The 12889-nt window shown below is 41.2% G+C and overlaps 1 pseudogene; it reads right to left on the bottom strand.

Annotated features, from left to right (window-relative positions):
- Nucleotides 1-864: 864 nt before the first annotated feature.
- LOC130682109 (vesicle-associated membrane protein 7-like) overlaps nucleotides 865-12889 on the bottom strand; it is a 39170-nt pseudogene continuing 27145 nt past the window's right edge.

Consider the following 12889-nt stretch of genomic DNA (forward strand, 5'->3'; position numbering starts at 1 on the left):
CCCAAACTCTCCACCCAAGTAACCCTAACTATAGCACCTACAGAGAGAACAAGTTTCCTCAGTCTCAGAGACTTTGAATAACCCAAGCCTGAAAACTAGTAATTCCCGCTCAGCTTCAAAAACCCAAACTAACCTCAAAATCAAAGGTCCTAAGCCCCCTTAATGAGACTCCAAATTTTCTTAGCCTGACAGACCTCAAATTTCCTCAGCCTCAAAGACTTAAAATCCTCTCAGACTGAGCATTCTAAATCTCTTCAGCCTGAGACTCCAAACCTCCTGAGAGATGCAAATGCCATCAGCCATTGGGATCCCAATTATCCTCAGCATGAGACCCCAAATCCCCTCTCTAAGGAGCCCCAATTTCCTCAGCCCAAGATCTGTGTTCCTTAGACATCGAGACAGCTTTACACCCAGATTTCTCCAGAAATTCCAAGTGGAGAGCCCCAGATTTCTTCTTTGAGAAATATTCCTTTCCTCTTGCTGGATCAGTACTATGATCATCAGCCTGACCCCAGTGGCATCCAGTGCTCTGCATCTCCCTGGAAGTCCTCCAGCCTGAGAACTGCCCTCAAACACCAACCACCAGGGTCCTCCAGGCACCTGTGCCAGCTTTCCCCAGAGGGACTCAGCTGCAGGGGACTAAAGAAACAATATCCAGCTCATGTTAGGCTGGTTGTGGCCACTGGAGATGCACTCATCCCACCAATGCCCCCATCTTTCCCCACTGTGTCCCCACATCTTCCTCACCTGGACAGGATGACCTGCCTTGGGGCAGTACTCTGGGCTGTCTCCCCCTATCAGCACCTTCTCCTTTCACAGGTTCCTTGGCTTTGGGGCTGGAAGACTTAGGGACACCTGCAGGCTTCAGAGTCCCAGAAGGACCTGCCTGGCTGTACCAAGCCCCATGAGCTCTGACATGTCCCTGGAGGAGAACAGTGAGGGACACTCAAAGGGAATGAGCTGGAAGGCTACAGTGAGAGGTGGGGAAGGTGGAGCCAGGCTCCATATGGGGTCTGTAAGAAGGAGGGGAAGAGGGGTCCAGTGACAGGGAGCTTGCACCAATAGGCGAGTCCCTCTGTGAATGCATGCAGGATGTCGGAGACATGGGGAGAAAACGGGACCCTAGCATCAGCAACTGCGCTATGTCAGGGGAGGGATTGGAAAATTCTCACTTGGTGTTTGCACAGTAATTCTGGACTCAGTCAGGAGATAGAGTCTTTACCCTTATTTCAGAGACCACCCTGCAGCCTCAGGCTACACCCTACATGCAAGATGGAGCAAAAGGCCCAGCTCACAGTTCTGACTTGTATTAGTGAATCACTGATGGAACCTATTATTTTATCTAGGGCAGAGATGCTTACAAAGATATTTCCATATACATCTCCAAGAAAGAAAGGGCAGAGATGGGACACTGGGAGAAAATCTGATACAGGAATTTGAAAAGGGAACTATGAAGCACTAGTTAAAACAACTAACCCTAAAAAAGCAACAGAAAAGAAGTCTGCACCAGACTGCTTACAGACCTCATGAACAGAGCAGACCTCACGAAACAGGTAACCCTTGATGCGACGGTACCCAGGCCCTTCCCTGACCCCTGCTCATGGGCAGGAGGAAAAGAAACACAGTGGGGAGAGGGTGGAAGCCTAGAACTGATGAACACCCAGCACTGGAGGTCTGCTTTGGGAGGAGAAACCTACACTGCACGGTGGTCTGGACTTTAGTGGGGTTGGAAAGATAAGACAGGCGGTATACTCGGAGAGACTGAGATTCCAGGCATTTGTGGAGGAAATGGATCCACATCCGGCCACTCTGGGACAAAGGAAAGGCGGGCGGTCTGAGGGGCTTCCTAGCAGCAAGAGGGCTCCTGAAGGGGCGGAGTTGGCATGGAGCTTGCTGCGCGGGAGAAGTGATAGGTGGACAAGGTTGTCTGGGTATGCTGTGCCCAGCTGGTTGGGAACTTTCAGGAGCTTCAAGCGCTCCATCCACCTGGCTAGCTGCTCAGCTCCGATGCCCACCACTGTGATGCACAGCCTGCTGCACCTTCCTCCTGGCCTGCTGGCACCAGCTCACAAACCGGTAGTCCCTGGTCTGGTGTCAGCCAGAGGGAGGCCCCGCCTATGGCAGCTACAGATGCAAAGCTCAGAGGCTTACACCTGTGTGCTCGGCCCACTGGTTCTGACAGTGGAGACAGGCACTGAAGCCAGGAAGCAGGAAACAGCTCTTTCCTCCCATCAGCACCACTACTGCTCCCCACCACTACTGCCCAACATCACTCCAGGGGCTGAGTAGCTCCAGAGATTAGAGCTTCTGGGCACTAGAGGATGCCACATACAAATATGAAACATCAAACAAAAATCTCAGAAACACTAGGAAAAGAGACAAATGAAACCAAACGTACCAATCTTCCCGAAAGAGGGTACAAAATAAAAATCATAAACATGCTAATGGAGGTACAGAAAAATATTCAAGAACTCAGGGATGAATTTAGGACAGAGATGCAATCATTAAGAAATTCCATATCTGAAATGCAACACAAAATGGAGGGATTTAAAAGCAGATTAGATGTAGTAGAAGCAATGGTAAATGGAAGAGAAATTAGAGAAGAGGAATACAAAGAAGCTGAGGCACAGAGAGAAAAAAGAATCTCTAAGAATGAAAGAATATTGAGAGAACAGTGTGGCCAATCCAAATGGCCCACTGGTTCTGACAGTTCACATTATAGGGGTACCAGAAGAAGAAGAGAGAGGTAAAGGGTTAGAAAGTGTCTGTGAGGAGGTAATTGCTGAAAACTTCCCCAATCTGGGGAAGGAGATAGTCTCTCAAGCCAAGGAGGTGCAAAGCTCGCTCAACACTAGGGACCTAAGGAAGACATCACCAAGACATATAATTAAAATGGAAAAGATCAAGGATGAAGACAGACTTTTAAAAGCAGCTAGAGAAAGAAAAAAGATTATATACAAAGGAACACCCAACAGGCCATCATCAGACTTCTCAGCAGAAACCTTACAGGCAAGAAAGGAGTGGCAAGGTATATTTAATGCAATGAAGCAGAAGGACCTCAAACCAAGAATACTCTCCAGCAAGATTATCATTTAAGTTTGAAGGAGAAATTAAACGATTTTCAGATAAGCAAAGGCTGAGAGAATGTACCTCCCACAAACCACCACTACAGTACATTTTGGAGGGACTGCTAAGGATGGAACTGTTCCTCAGGCTCAATAGCTGTCACCAGGGGAAATAAAGTGACAGCATGGAAAGTAGAACAATTCATCACTAAGCAGATGCAAAATCAAATCAACTGCCCCACTGTCAATTAAGGGATAGACAAAGAGTACAGAATATAATACCTAATATGCAAAGAATGGAGGATGAAGAAAAATGAGAAAAAAAACAGAACCTTTAGGTTGTGTTTGTAATAGCATACTGAGATAAATTAGAGTATTACATAGTAAGGGAATTACCATTTAACCTTTGGTAACCATGAATCTAAAGCCTGCTATGGCAATAAGTAAATACATATCAATAATCACCCTAAATGTAATGGTCTGAATGCACCAATCAAAAGACATAGAGTCTCTGCATGGATAAAAAAAACAAGACCCATCTATATGTTGCCTACAAGAGACTCACTTTAAATGCAAAGACATACACAGACTAAAAGTGAAGGGACGGAAAAACATATTTCATGCAACTAACAGAGAAAAAAGCAGGAGTTGCAGTACTTGTATCAGATAAAATAGACATTGAAACAAAGTCACAAGAGACAAAGAAGGACATTATATAATGATAAAGGGGGCCATCCAACAAGAGAATATAACCATTATAAATATATATGCTCCCAAAACAGGAGCACCCACATCCACATATGTAAAATAAATACTAACAGAATTAAAGGGGGAAACAGAATGCAACGCATTCATTTTAGGAGACTCCAACACACCACTGGACAGATCAACAATACAGAAAATAAGTAAAGAGACAGAGGCACTGAACCAAACACTAGAACATACGGACCAAGCAGACATCTACAGAACACTCCATACAAAAGCAACAGGATACACATTCTTCTCAAGTGCACATGGAACATTTTCAAGAATCATATACTAGGGGAAGAGCCAAGATGGCGGGGTGAGTAGGACAGTGGGAATCTCCTCCAAAAAACATATATATTTTTGAAAATACAAGAAATACAACTAATCCTAAAAAAAGAGACCAGAAGACACAGGACAACAGCCAGACTACATCCACACCTGCGAGAACCCAGCTCCTGCTGAAAGGGGTAAGATAAAAGCCACAGCCCGGCAGGACCCGAGGCCCATCACCCCAGCTCCCGGCGGGAGGAGAGGAGTCGGAGCAGGAAGGGAGAGGGAGCCCAGGACTGCTGAACACCGAGTGCTAGCCATCCGGGCCAGAGTGCAGACACAGTGCATGCGTGCAGTGCTGGATACTAGGGAAACAGGAGAGTAAGACCTTTGAGCGGGTCCCGAAGCCAGTGCCCCTGTGACAAAGAAAAGCGAGTGCTTTTTGAAAGTCTTAAAGGGACAGGGACCCCACAGCTGGACGGAAGCATCCCGGGTCACAGTCCAGCAGCTGGAAATTCCAGGGTACTCCAGATGCACTAACGACCTGGGCAACAGCTCTGAGACCTCTCACGGAGGTAAACAGCCAAACAGCCCCCGTCCACTACCCCTCCGAGGCCCCGCCATAGCAGAGCAGCAGCCTGAGGCTGGCCACGCCCACAGCAAGGGAGCTTCCTCCATACTGGCCGGGCAAGATACAGAGACCCAGCCTACACGCAATTGCCCAACACAAGCCACTAGGGGTCGCAGCTGTCCCAGTAAAGAAAGGCCAGGAGCAAGTGGAAAGATTCTTGGCTCTCCCAGCTGACAGTCGAGTCAATAGCATAACCACTGCACCTGTCAACATGGAAAGGCAAAAATATTTGATCCAGACAAGACTAACCCAGACAGCTTTGACATCTTCTACGTCTTCCCCTGAGAAGGAACCTAGGGAGATAGATTTAACCGGTCTTCCTGAAAAATAATTCAAAACAAAAGTCATAACTTTTGCTGATGCACTTGCAGAGAAATATGCAAGAACTACGAAAGGAGAATACAGAAATAAAACAAGCTCTGGAAAGACCTCAAAACAGAATGGATGAGATGCAAGAGACTATTAATGGACTAGAAAACAGAGAACAGGAATGCAGAAAAGCTGATGCAGAGAGAGATGAAAGGATCTCCAGGAATGAAAGAATTTTAAGAGAGCTGAGTGACCAATCCAAACGGAACAATATCCGCATTACAGGGGTACCAGAAGAAGAAGAAGAAGAGAGAAAAAGGGATAGAAAGTGTCTTTGAAGAAATAATTGCTGAAAACTTCCCCATACTAGGGGAGGAAATGGCCTCTCAGACCACAGAGGTACACAGAACTCCCATAACATGGGATCCAAGGAGGGCAACACCAAGACACATAATAATTAAAATGGCAAAAATCAAAGACAAGGACAAAGTATTAAAGGCAGACAGAGAGAAATAAATGGTCACCTGCAAAGGAAAACCCATCAGGCTATCATCAGACTTCTCAACAGAAACCCTACAGGCCAGAAGAGAATGGCATGATACACTTAATGCAATGAATTAGAAGGGCCTCGAATCAAGAATTCTGTATCCAGCATTATTATCATTTAAATATGAAGGAGGGATTAAACAATTCCCAGACAAGCAAAAGTTGAGGGAATTTGCCTCCCACAAACCACCTCTACAGGGCATCCTACAGGGACTGCTCTAGATGGGAGCACTCCTAAAAAGAGCACAGAACAAAACACCCAACATATGAAGAAGGGAAGAGAAGGAATAAGAAGGGAGAGAAATAAAGAATCATCAAACCGTGTTTATAATAGCTCAATAAGCAAGTTAAGTTAGACAGTAAGATAGTAAAGAATCTAACCTTGAACCTTTGGTAACCACAAACTTAAAGCCTGTAATGGCAATAAGTACACACCTTTCAATAATCACCCTAAATGTAAATGGACTGAATGCACCAAACAAAAGACACAGAGTAATAGAATGGATAAAAAAGCAAGACCCATCCATATGCTGCTTACAAGAGACTACCACAAACCCATAAAATCAGGAAGACAATTCCATTCACAATAGCATCAAAAAGAATAAAATACCTAGGAATAAACATAACCAAAGAAGTGAAAAGCCTATGCCCTGAAAACTATGAGACACTCTGAAGAGAAATTAAAGAGGTCACTAACAAATGGAAACTCATCCCATGCTCCTGGCTAGGAAGAAATAATATTGTCAAAATGGCCATTCTGCCCAAAGCAATATACAGATTCGAAGCAATCCCTATCAAACTACCAACAGCATTCTTCAATGAACTGGAACAAATAGTTCAAAAGTTCATATGGAAACACCAAAGACCCCGAATAGCTAAAGCAATACTGACAAGGAAGAAAAAAGTGAGGGGGATCTCACTCCCCAACTTCAAGCTATACTACAAAGCCACAGTAATCAAGACAATTTGGTACTGGGACAAGAACAGAGCCACAGACCAATGGAACAGAATAGAGACTCCAGACATTAACCCAAACATATATGGTCAACTAATATTTGATAAAGGGGCCGTGGACATAATATGGGGAAATGACAGTCTCTTCAACAGATGGTGCTGGAAAAACTGGACAGCTACACGTAAGAGAATGAAACTGGATCACTGTCTAATCCCATAAACAAAAGTAAATTCGAAATGGATCAAAGACTTGAATGTAAGTCATGAAACCATAAAACTCTTGGAAAAAAACATAGGCAAAAATCTCTTAGACATAAACATGAGTGACCTCTTCTTTAACGTATCTCCCCGGGCAAGGGAAACAAATGCAAAAATGAACAAATGGGACTATGTCAAGCTGAAAAGTTTCTTTACAGCAAAGGACACCATCAATAGAACAAAAAGGTATCCTACAGTATGGGAGAATATATTCGTAAATGAGAGATCCAATAAAGGGTTGACATCCAAAATATATAAAGAGCTCACACACTCAACAAACAAAAAGCAAATAATCCAATTAAAAAATGGGCAGAGGAGCTGAATAGACTGTTCTCTAAAGAAGAAATTCAGATGGCCAACAGACACATGAAAAGATCCACATACCTTGTCATCAGAGAAATGCAAATTAAAACCACAATGAGGTATCATCTCACACCAGTAAGGATGGCTACCATCCAAAAGGCAAACAACAACAAATGTTGGTGAGGTTGTGGAGAAAGGGGAACCCTCCTACACTGCTGGTGGGAATGTAAATTAGTTCAACCATTGTGGAAAGCAGTATGAAGGTTCCTCAAAATGCTCAAAATAGAAATACCATTTGACCCAGGAATTTCCACCTCTACGAATTTACCCCAAGAATACAGTACTCCAGTTTGAAAAAGACAGATGCACCCCTATGTTTATCACTGCACTATTTACAATAGCCAAGATATGGAAGCAATCTAAATATCCATTAGTAGATGAATGGATAAAGATGTGGTACATATACACAATGGAATTTTTTCTTACTCAGCCATAAGAAAGAAACAAATCCTACCATTTGCAACAACATGAATGGAGCTAGAGGGTACTATGCTCAGTGAAATAAGCCAGGCTGAGAAAGACAAGTACCAAATGATTTCACTCGTATGTGGAGTATAAGAACAAAAGAAAGCTAAAGGAACAAAACAGCAACAGAAGCACAGAACCCAAGAATGGATTAACAGTTACCAAAGGGAAAGGGACCGGGGAGTATGGGTGGGGAGGGAGGGATAAGGGCGGGAACAAAAAGAAAGGGGGCATTACGATTAGCATGTATAGGGTGGGGGGGCGCAGGGAGGGCTGTGCAAAACAGAGAAGACAAGTAGTGATTTTATAGCATCTTACTATGTTGATGGACAGTGACTGTGAATGGGGATGTGGGGGGGACTTGGTGAAAGGGGGAGCCTAGTAAACATAATGTCCTTCATGTAATTGTAGATTCATGATACCAAAATAAAATTAAAAAAAAAAAAGAATCATATACTAGGCCACAAAAAGAACCTCTGTAAATTCAAACCAACTGAAATTGTGCCAACCAGCTTCTCAGAGCACAAAGGTATGAAACTAGAAGTAAAGTACACAACAAAAATTAAAAGTTCCACAAACACATGGAGGCTTAATAACATGCTCCTAAATAATCAATGGATAAATCAACAAGGAAAAACAGAGATCAAGCAACATATGGAGACAAATAACAACAATAATTCACCACAAAATCTGTGGGACGCAGTAAAGGCTGTGCTAAGAGAGAAGTATATTCCAATACAGGCATACCTCAGGAAAGAACAACAATCCTGTATGAACCATTTAAACTCACAATTAATGAAACTGGAAAAGGAAGAATGAATGAGGCCCAAAGTCAGTAGGAGAACATAATAAATATTAGATTAGAAAATTGAGAAGAATAAACGAATAGAAAGAATCAATGAAAGCAGGAGCTGGTTCTTTGAGAAAATAAACAAAACAGATAAACTCCTAGCCAGACTTATCAAGAAAAAGGAGAGTCCACACACATAAACAGAATCAGAAATGAAAAAGGAAAAATCATGACTGATACCACAGAAATACAAAGTTATGAGAGAATGCTATTAAAAATTATATGGTAACAAACTGAATAACCTAGAAGAAAAGGACAACTTTCTAGAAAAATACAACCTTCTAAGCTGACCCAGGAAGAAACAGAAAAATTGAATAGACCAATTACCAGCAACGAAATTGAATTGGTAATCAGAAAACTACCTAAAAACTAAACCCCTTTACCAGACAGTTTCACTTCTGAATTTTATCAAATATTTAGTGAAGACCTAATACCCATTCTCCTTAAAGTTTTCCCAAAAGTAGAAGAGGAGGGAATACTCTCAAACTCATTCTACAAGGCTTGCATCACTTTAATACCAAACCTGGCAAAGACCCCACAAAAAAAGAAAATGACTGACCAATACCCCTGACGAACATAGATGCTAAAGCATTCAACAAAATATTAGTAAACCAAATTCAAAAATACATCAAAAAGATCATCCATCAGGATCAAGTAGGATTTATTTCAGGGATGCAAGGATGGTACAGCATTCGAAAATCCACCAACATCATCCACCACATCAACAAAAAGGCAAAACCACATGATCATCTCCATAGATGCTGAAAAAGCATTCGACAAAACTCAACATCCATTCATGATAAAAACTCTCAACAAAATGGGTACAGAGAACAAGTACCTCAACATAATAAAGGCCATATATGACAAACTCACAGCCAACATTATACTTAAAAGCAAGAAGCTCTTCTTAAGCCATTCCTTAAAGATCAGGAACAAGACAAGGATGCCCACTCTCCCCACTTTTATTCAACATAGTTCTGGAGGTCCTAGCCACAGCAATCAGATAACACAAATAAATAAAAGGCACCCAGATTGGCAAGGAAGAAGTCAAATTGTCCCTGTTTGCAGATGACATGACATTGTACATAAAAAACCCTAAAGAATCCACTCCAAAATGACTAGATCTAATATCTGAATTCAGCAAAGCTGCGGATACAAAATTAATATGCAGAAATAAGTTACTTTTCTATACACTAATGATGAACTAGCAGAAAGGGAATTCAGGAAAACAATTTCATTCATAATTTCATCGAAAAGAATAAAGTAACTAGGAATAAACCTAACCAAGGAAGTGAAAAGACCTATACTCTGAAAACTACAAGACACTCATGAGAGAAATTAAAGAAGATACCAATAAATGGAAACACATTTATTTAATCTGTAGATTGCTTTAGGCAGGATGGCCATATAACTACAGCATTATATAATCTGTGCTTAAACAAGGAAGAAAGGACTAAAGAAGACTGTACTTGGGACATGGGGCACCCTAAATTATTCTCCACTTCTGGGTAAGATGAGGTTGGGGCTGGCCAGCTTCTGAGCACGTGGTGGGATCAGAAAATGTGTCCTCATTTTCATCGGTTTCTCATAAGATCTAGGAATCTATGACACTGATATCATGAATAACATGACTGCACATGGATAGGAAGAATTAATATTGTCAAAATACCAACAGCAGAAGAAATTCAGATGGCCAACAGGCACATGAAAAGAGCCTCCACATCGCTAATTATCAGGGAAATGCAAATTAAAACCACAGTGAGATATAACCTCATACCAGTTAGGATGGCCAACACAGAAAAGACTAGGAGCAACAAATGCTTGTGAGAATGCAGAGAAAGGGGAACCCTCCTACACTGCTGGTGGGAATGTAAACTAATTCAAGCATTGTGGAAAGCAGTGTGGAGGGGTTCCTCAAAAAACTAAAAATAGAAATATCATTTGACCCAGGAATTCCACTCCTAGGAATTTACACTAAGAATACAGCAGCCCAGTTTGAAAAAAGACAGATGCACCCCTATGTTTATCGCAGCACTATTTACAATAGCCAAGAAATGGAAGCAACCTAAGTGTCCATCAGTAGATGAATGGATAAAGAAGATGTGGTACATATACACAATGGGATATTATTCAGCCATAAGAAGAAAACAAATCCTACCATTTGCAACAACATGGATAGAGCTAGAGGATATTATGCTCAGTGAAATAAGCCAAGTGGAGAAAGACAAATACCAAATGATTTCACTCATCTGTGGAGCATAAGAACAAAGCAAAAACTGAAGGAACAAAACAGCAGCAGACTCACAGAAACCAAGAATGGACTAACAGTTACCAAAGGGAAAGGAATGGGGGAGGGTGGGTGGGAAGGGAGGGAGAAGGGGAATAAGGGGCATTAGGATTAGCACACATAATGCAGGGGGGAACACGGGGAAGGCAGTATAGCACAGAGAAGACAGGTAGTGACTCTATAGCATCTTACTACGTTGATGGACAGTGACTGTAATGGGGTATTTGGTGGGGGACTTGATAATAGGTGGAATTTAGTAACTACAATGTTACTCATGTGATTTTATATTAATGATACCAATCTCGGGGCAGAAATAGGGGGTGATATAATCTGTGCTCAAACAAGGAAGAAAGGACTAAAGAAGACTCCACTTACGGCATGAGGAACAGGGCAGGGAATGGGCACCCTAAATTATTCCCCACTTCTGGGTAAGATGAGGTAGGGGTGGCCAGCTTCTGAACATGTGTTGGGATCAGAAAATGTGCCCTTATTTTCCCTGGTGTCTTATAAGATCTAGAAATCTAAGACACTGATGACAATGTGTATTTTCAAATGATTATCCATCACTAAGAACTATGGTGTGCTTGATATACAGTACTCCAGTCACTTCACTGTGCAAAATGCATTAAATAAGGGATATTATTTAATTCACCCAAACACTCTATGAAGATACTATTATTATCTCCATTTATAGATGAAAGTCCTGATACAGACTTGTTCAGAGGGTCCCAAACAGATCTAAAGCTAATGGCAAACTGGCTAAGTTGAAGGTTTTGCTGCTAGCTGACTCTCTTCACTTCTCACTATGGATTGATGTATTTTTCTTGGTGATGTTTCAGTTTCATATATATGAATGTTGGCAATATGAAACAAACCAACTTACTGAATAATAAAGATTATAACTACTTAAAGAAACTTCACCCCCAGGGGAGTGCACATTTAGAAGTGTAAGACTCAGAAATACTATTAAAAAGAACACTTACAGGAAAAGTGAAAAGGAGGTTACTCAATTACTGTAAGTCTTTTTTTCACAACACAATCATAGGTAGAACGTATGTATTTGCACTCAAATAGTTTCATGGATTAAATTTAGTAAGTAATTTGTAAAGGTCTCAACCATTAGCTATCAGGGAAATACAAATTAAAACCACAATGAGATACAACTCCACACTCACTAGGATGGCTAAAATTTAAAAGACAGACTATAATAAGTGTTCGCAAGGATGCAGAGACACTAGAACTGCTAGAGGGAATGTAAACAGTACAACCACTTCAGAAAAAAATATAATAATGTATTATAAAATTAAACTTCATTCACCATATGAACCAGCCATTTCATTCTCAGGTATTTACCGAAGAGGAATAAAAAGACTTCTACATGGATGATCATAATGGCTTTGTTCATGATAGCTGAAAACTGGAAGCAACTCAAATATCAAAAAAAAAGTGAACAGATAAACAAATTGCGATATATGCAAACAATACTACTCAGCAAAAAAAGGAATACTGATTTACACAACACAAATGAGTGTCAAAAGTCTTACAATGAGCACAACAAGACACAAAAGAGAACATAATGTGTATGATTCCATTTCTAGGAAATTCTAGAAAAGACAAAACTAATTTTTAGTGACAGAAAACAGAGCAGTGGTTGTCTGGGACAGAGTGTGAGGGAGGGGAATGACTGCAAAGGGACACGGAACTTTCAGGATCATGGACATGTTTTCTATCTTGAAAAGAGGGTATTTCACAGGTGTTTACATATGTAAAACTTCACTGAGCTGACAATTAGGTATTCATACAGATGAGCAGAATCTCAAATGACCAATTTGAGCTGTTCAAAAAATAATTCTGTCTCATGGGAGGGTAGGAGATTAATATATATTATATACAGGTTAAGAGATAATTTGGTATGGAGAATGGACTTACACACACTAGATCGGGAGTTGAAATAGACAGTTGTTAATGTTCAATCTCAAGACACTCTGACCACTACTAACAGAGAACATCACCAATTATTAACTTCCCACCCTAAAATGACCCCTTAATTTTTTTATCCTGTAAGGTTTATTATGCTGGTGTACAATAACACAGTCACAATATATAGAAAATAACACAGTCACAATATATAGAAAAATGTATCA

Source organism: Manis pentadactyla, chromosome Y (genome assembly GCF_030020395.1).
Source record: "Manis pentadactyla isolate mManPen7 chromosome Y, mManPen7.hap1, whole genome shotgun sequence".
Classification (NCBI taxonomy): Eukaryota; Metazoa; Chordata; class Mammalia; order Pholidota; family Manidae; genus Manis; species Manis pentadactyla.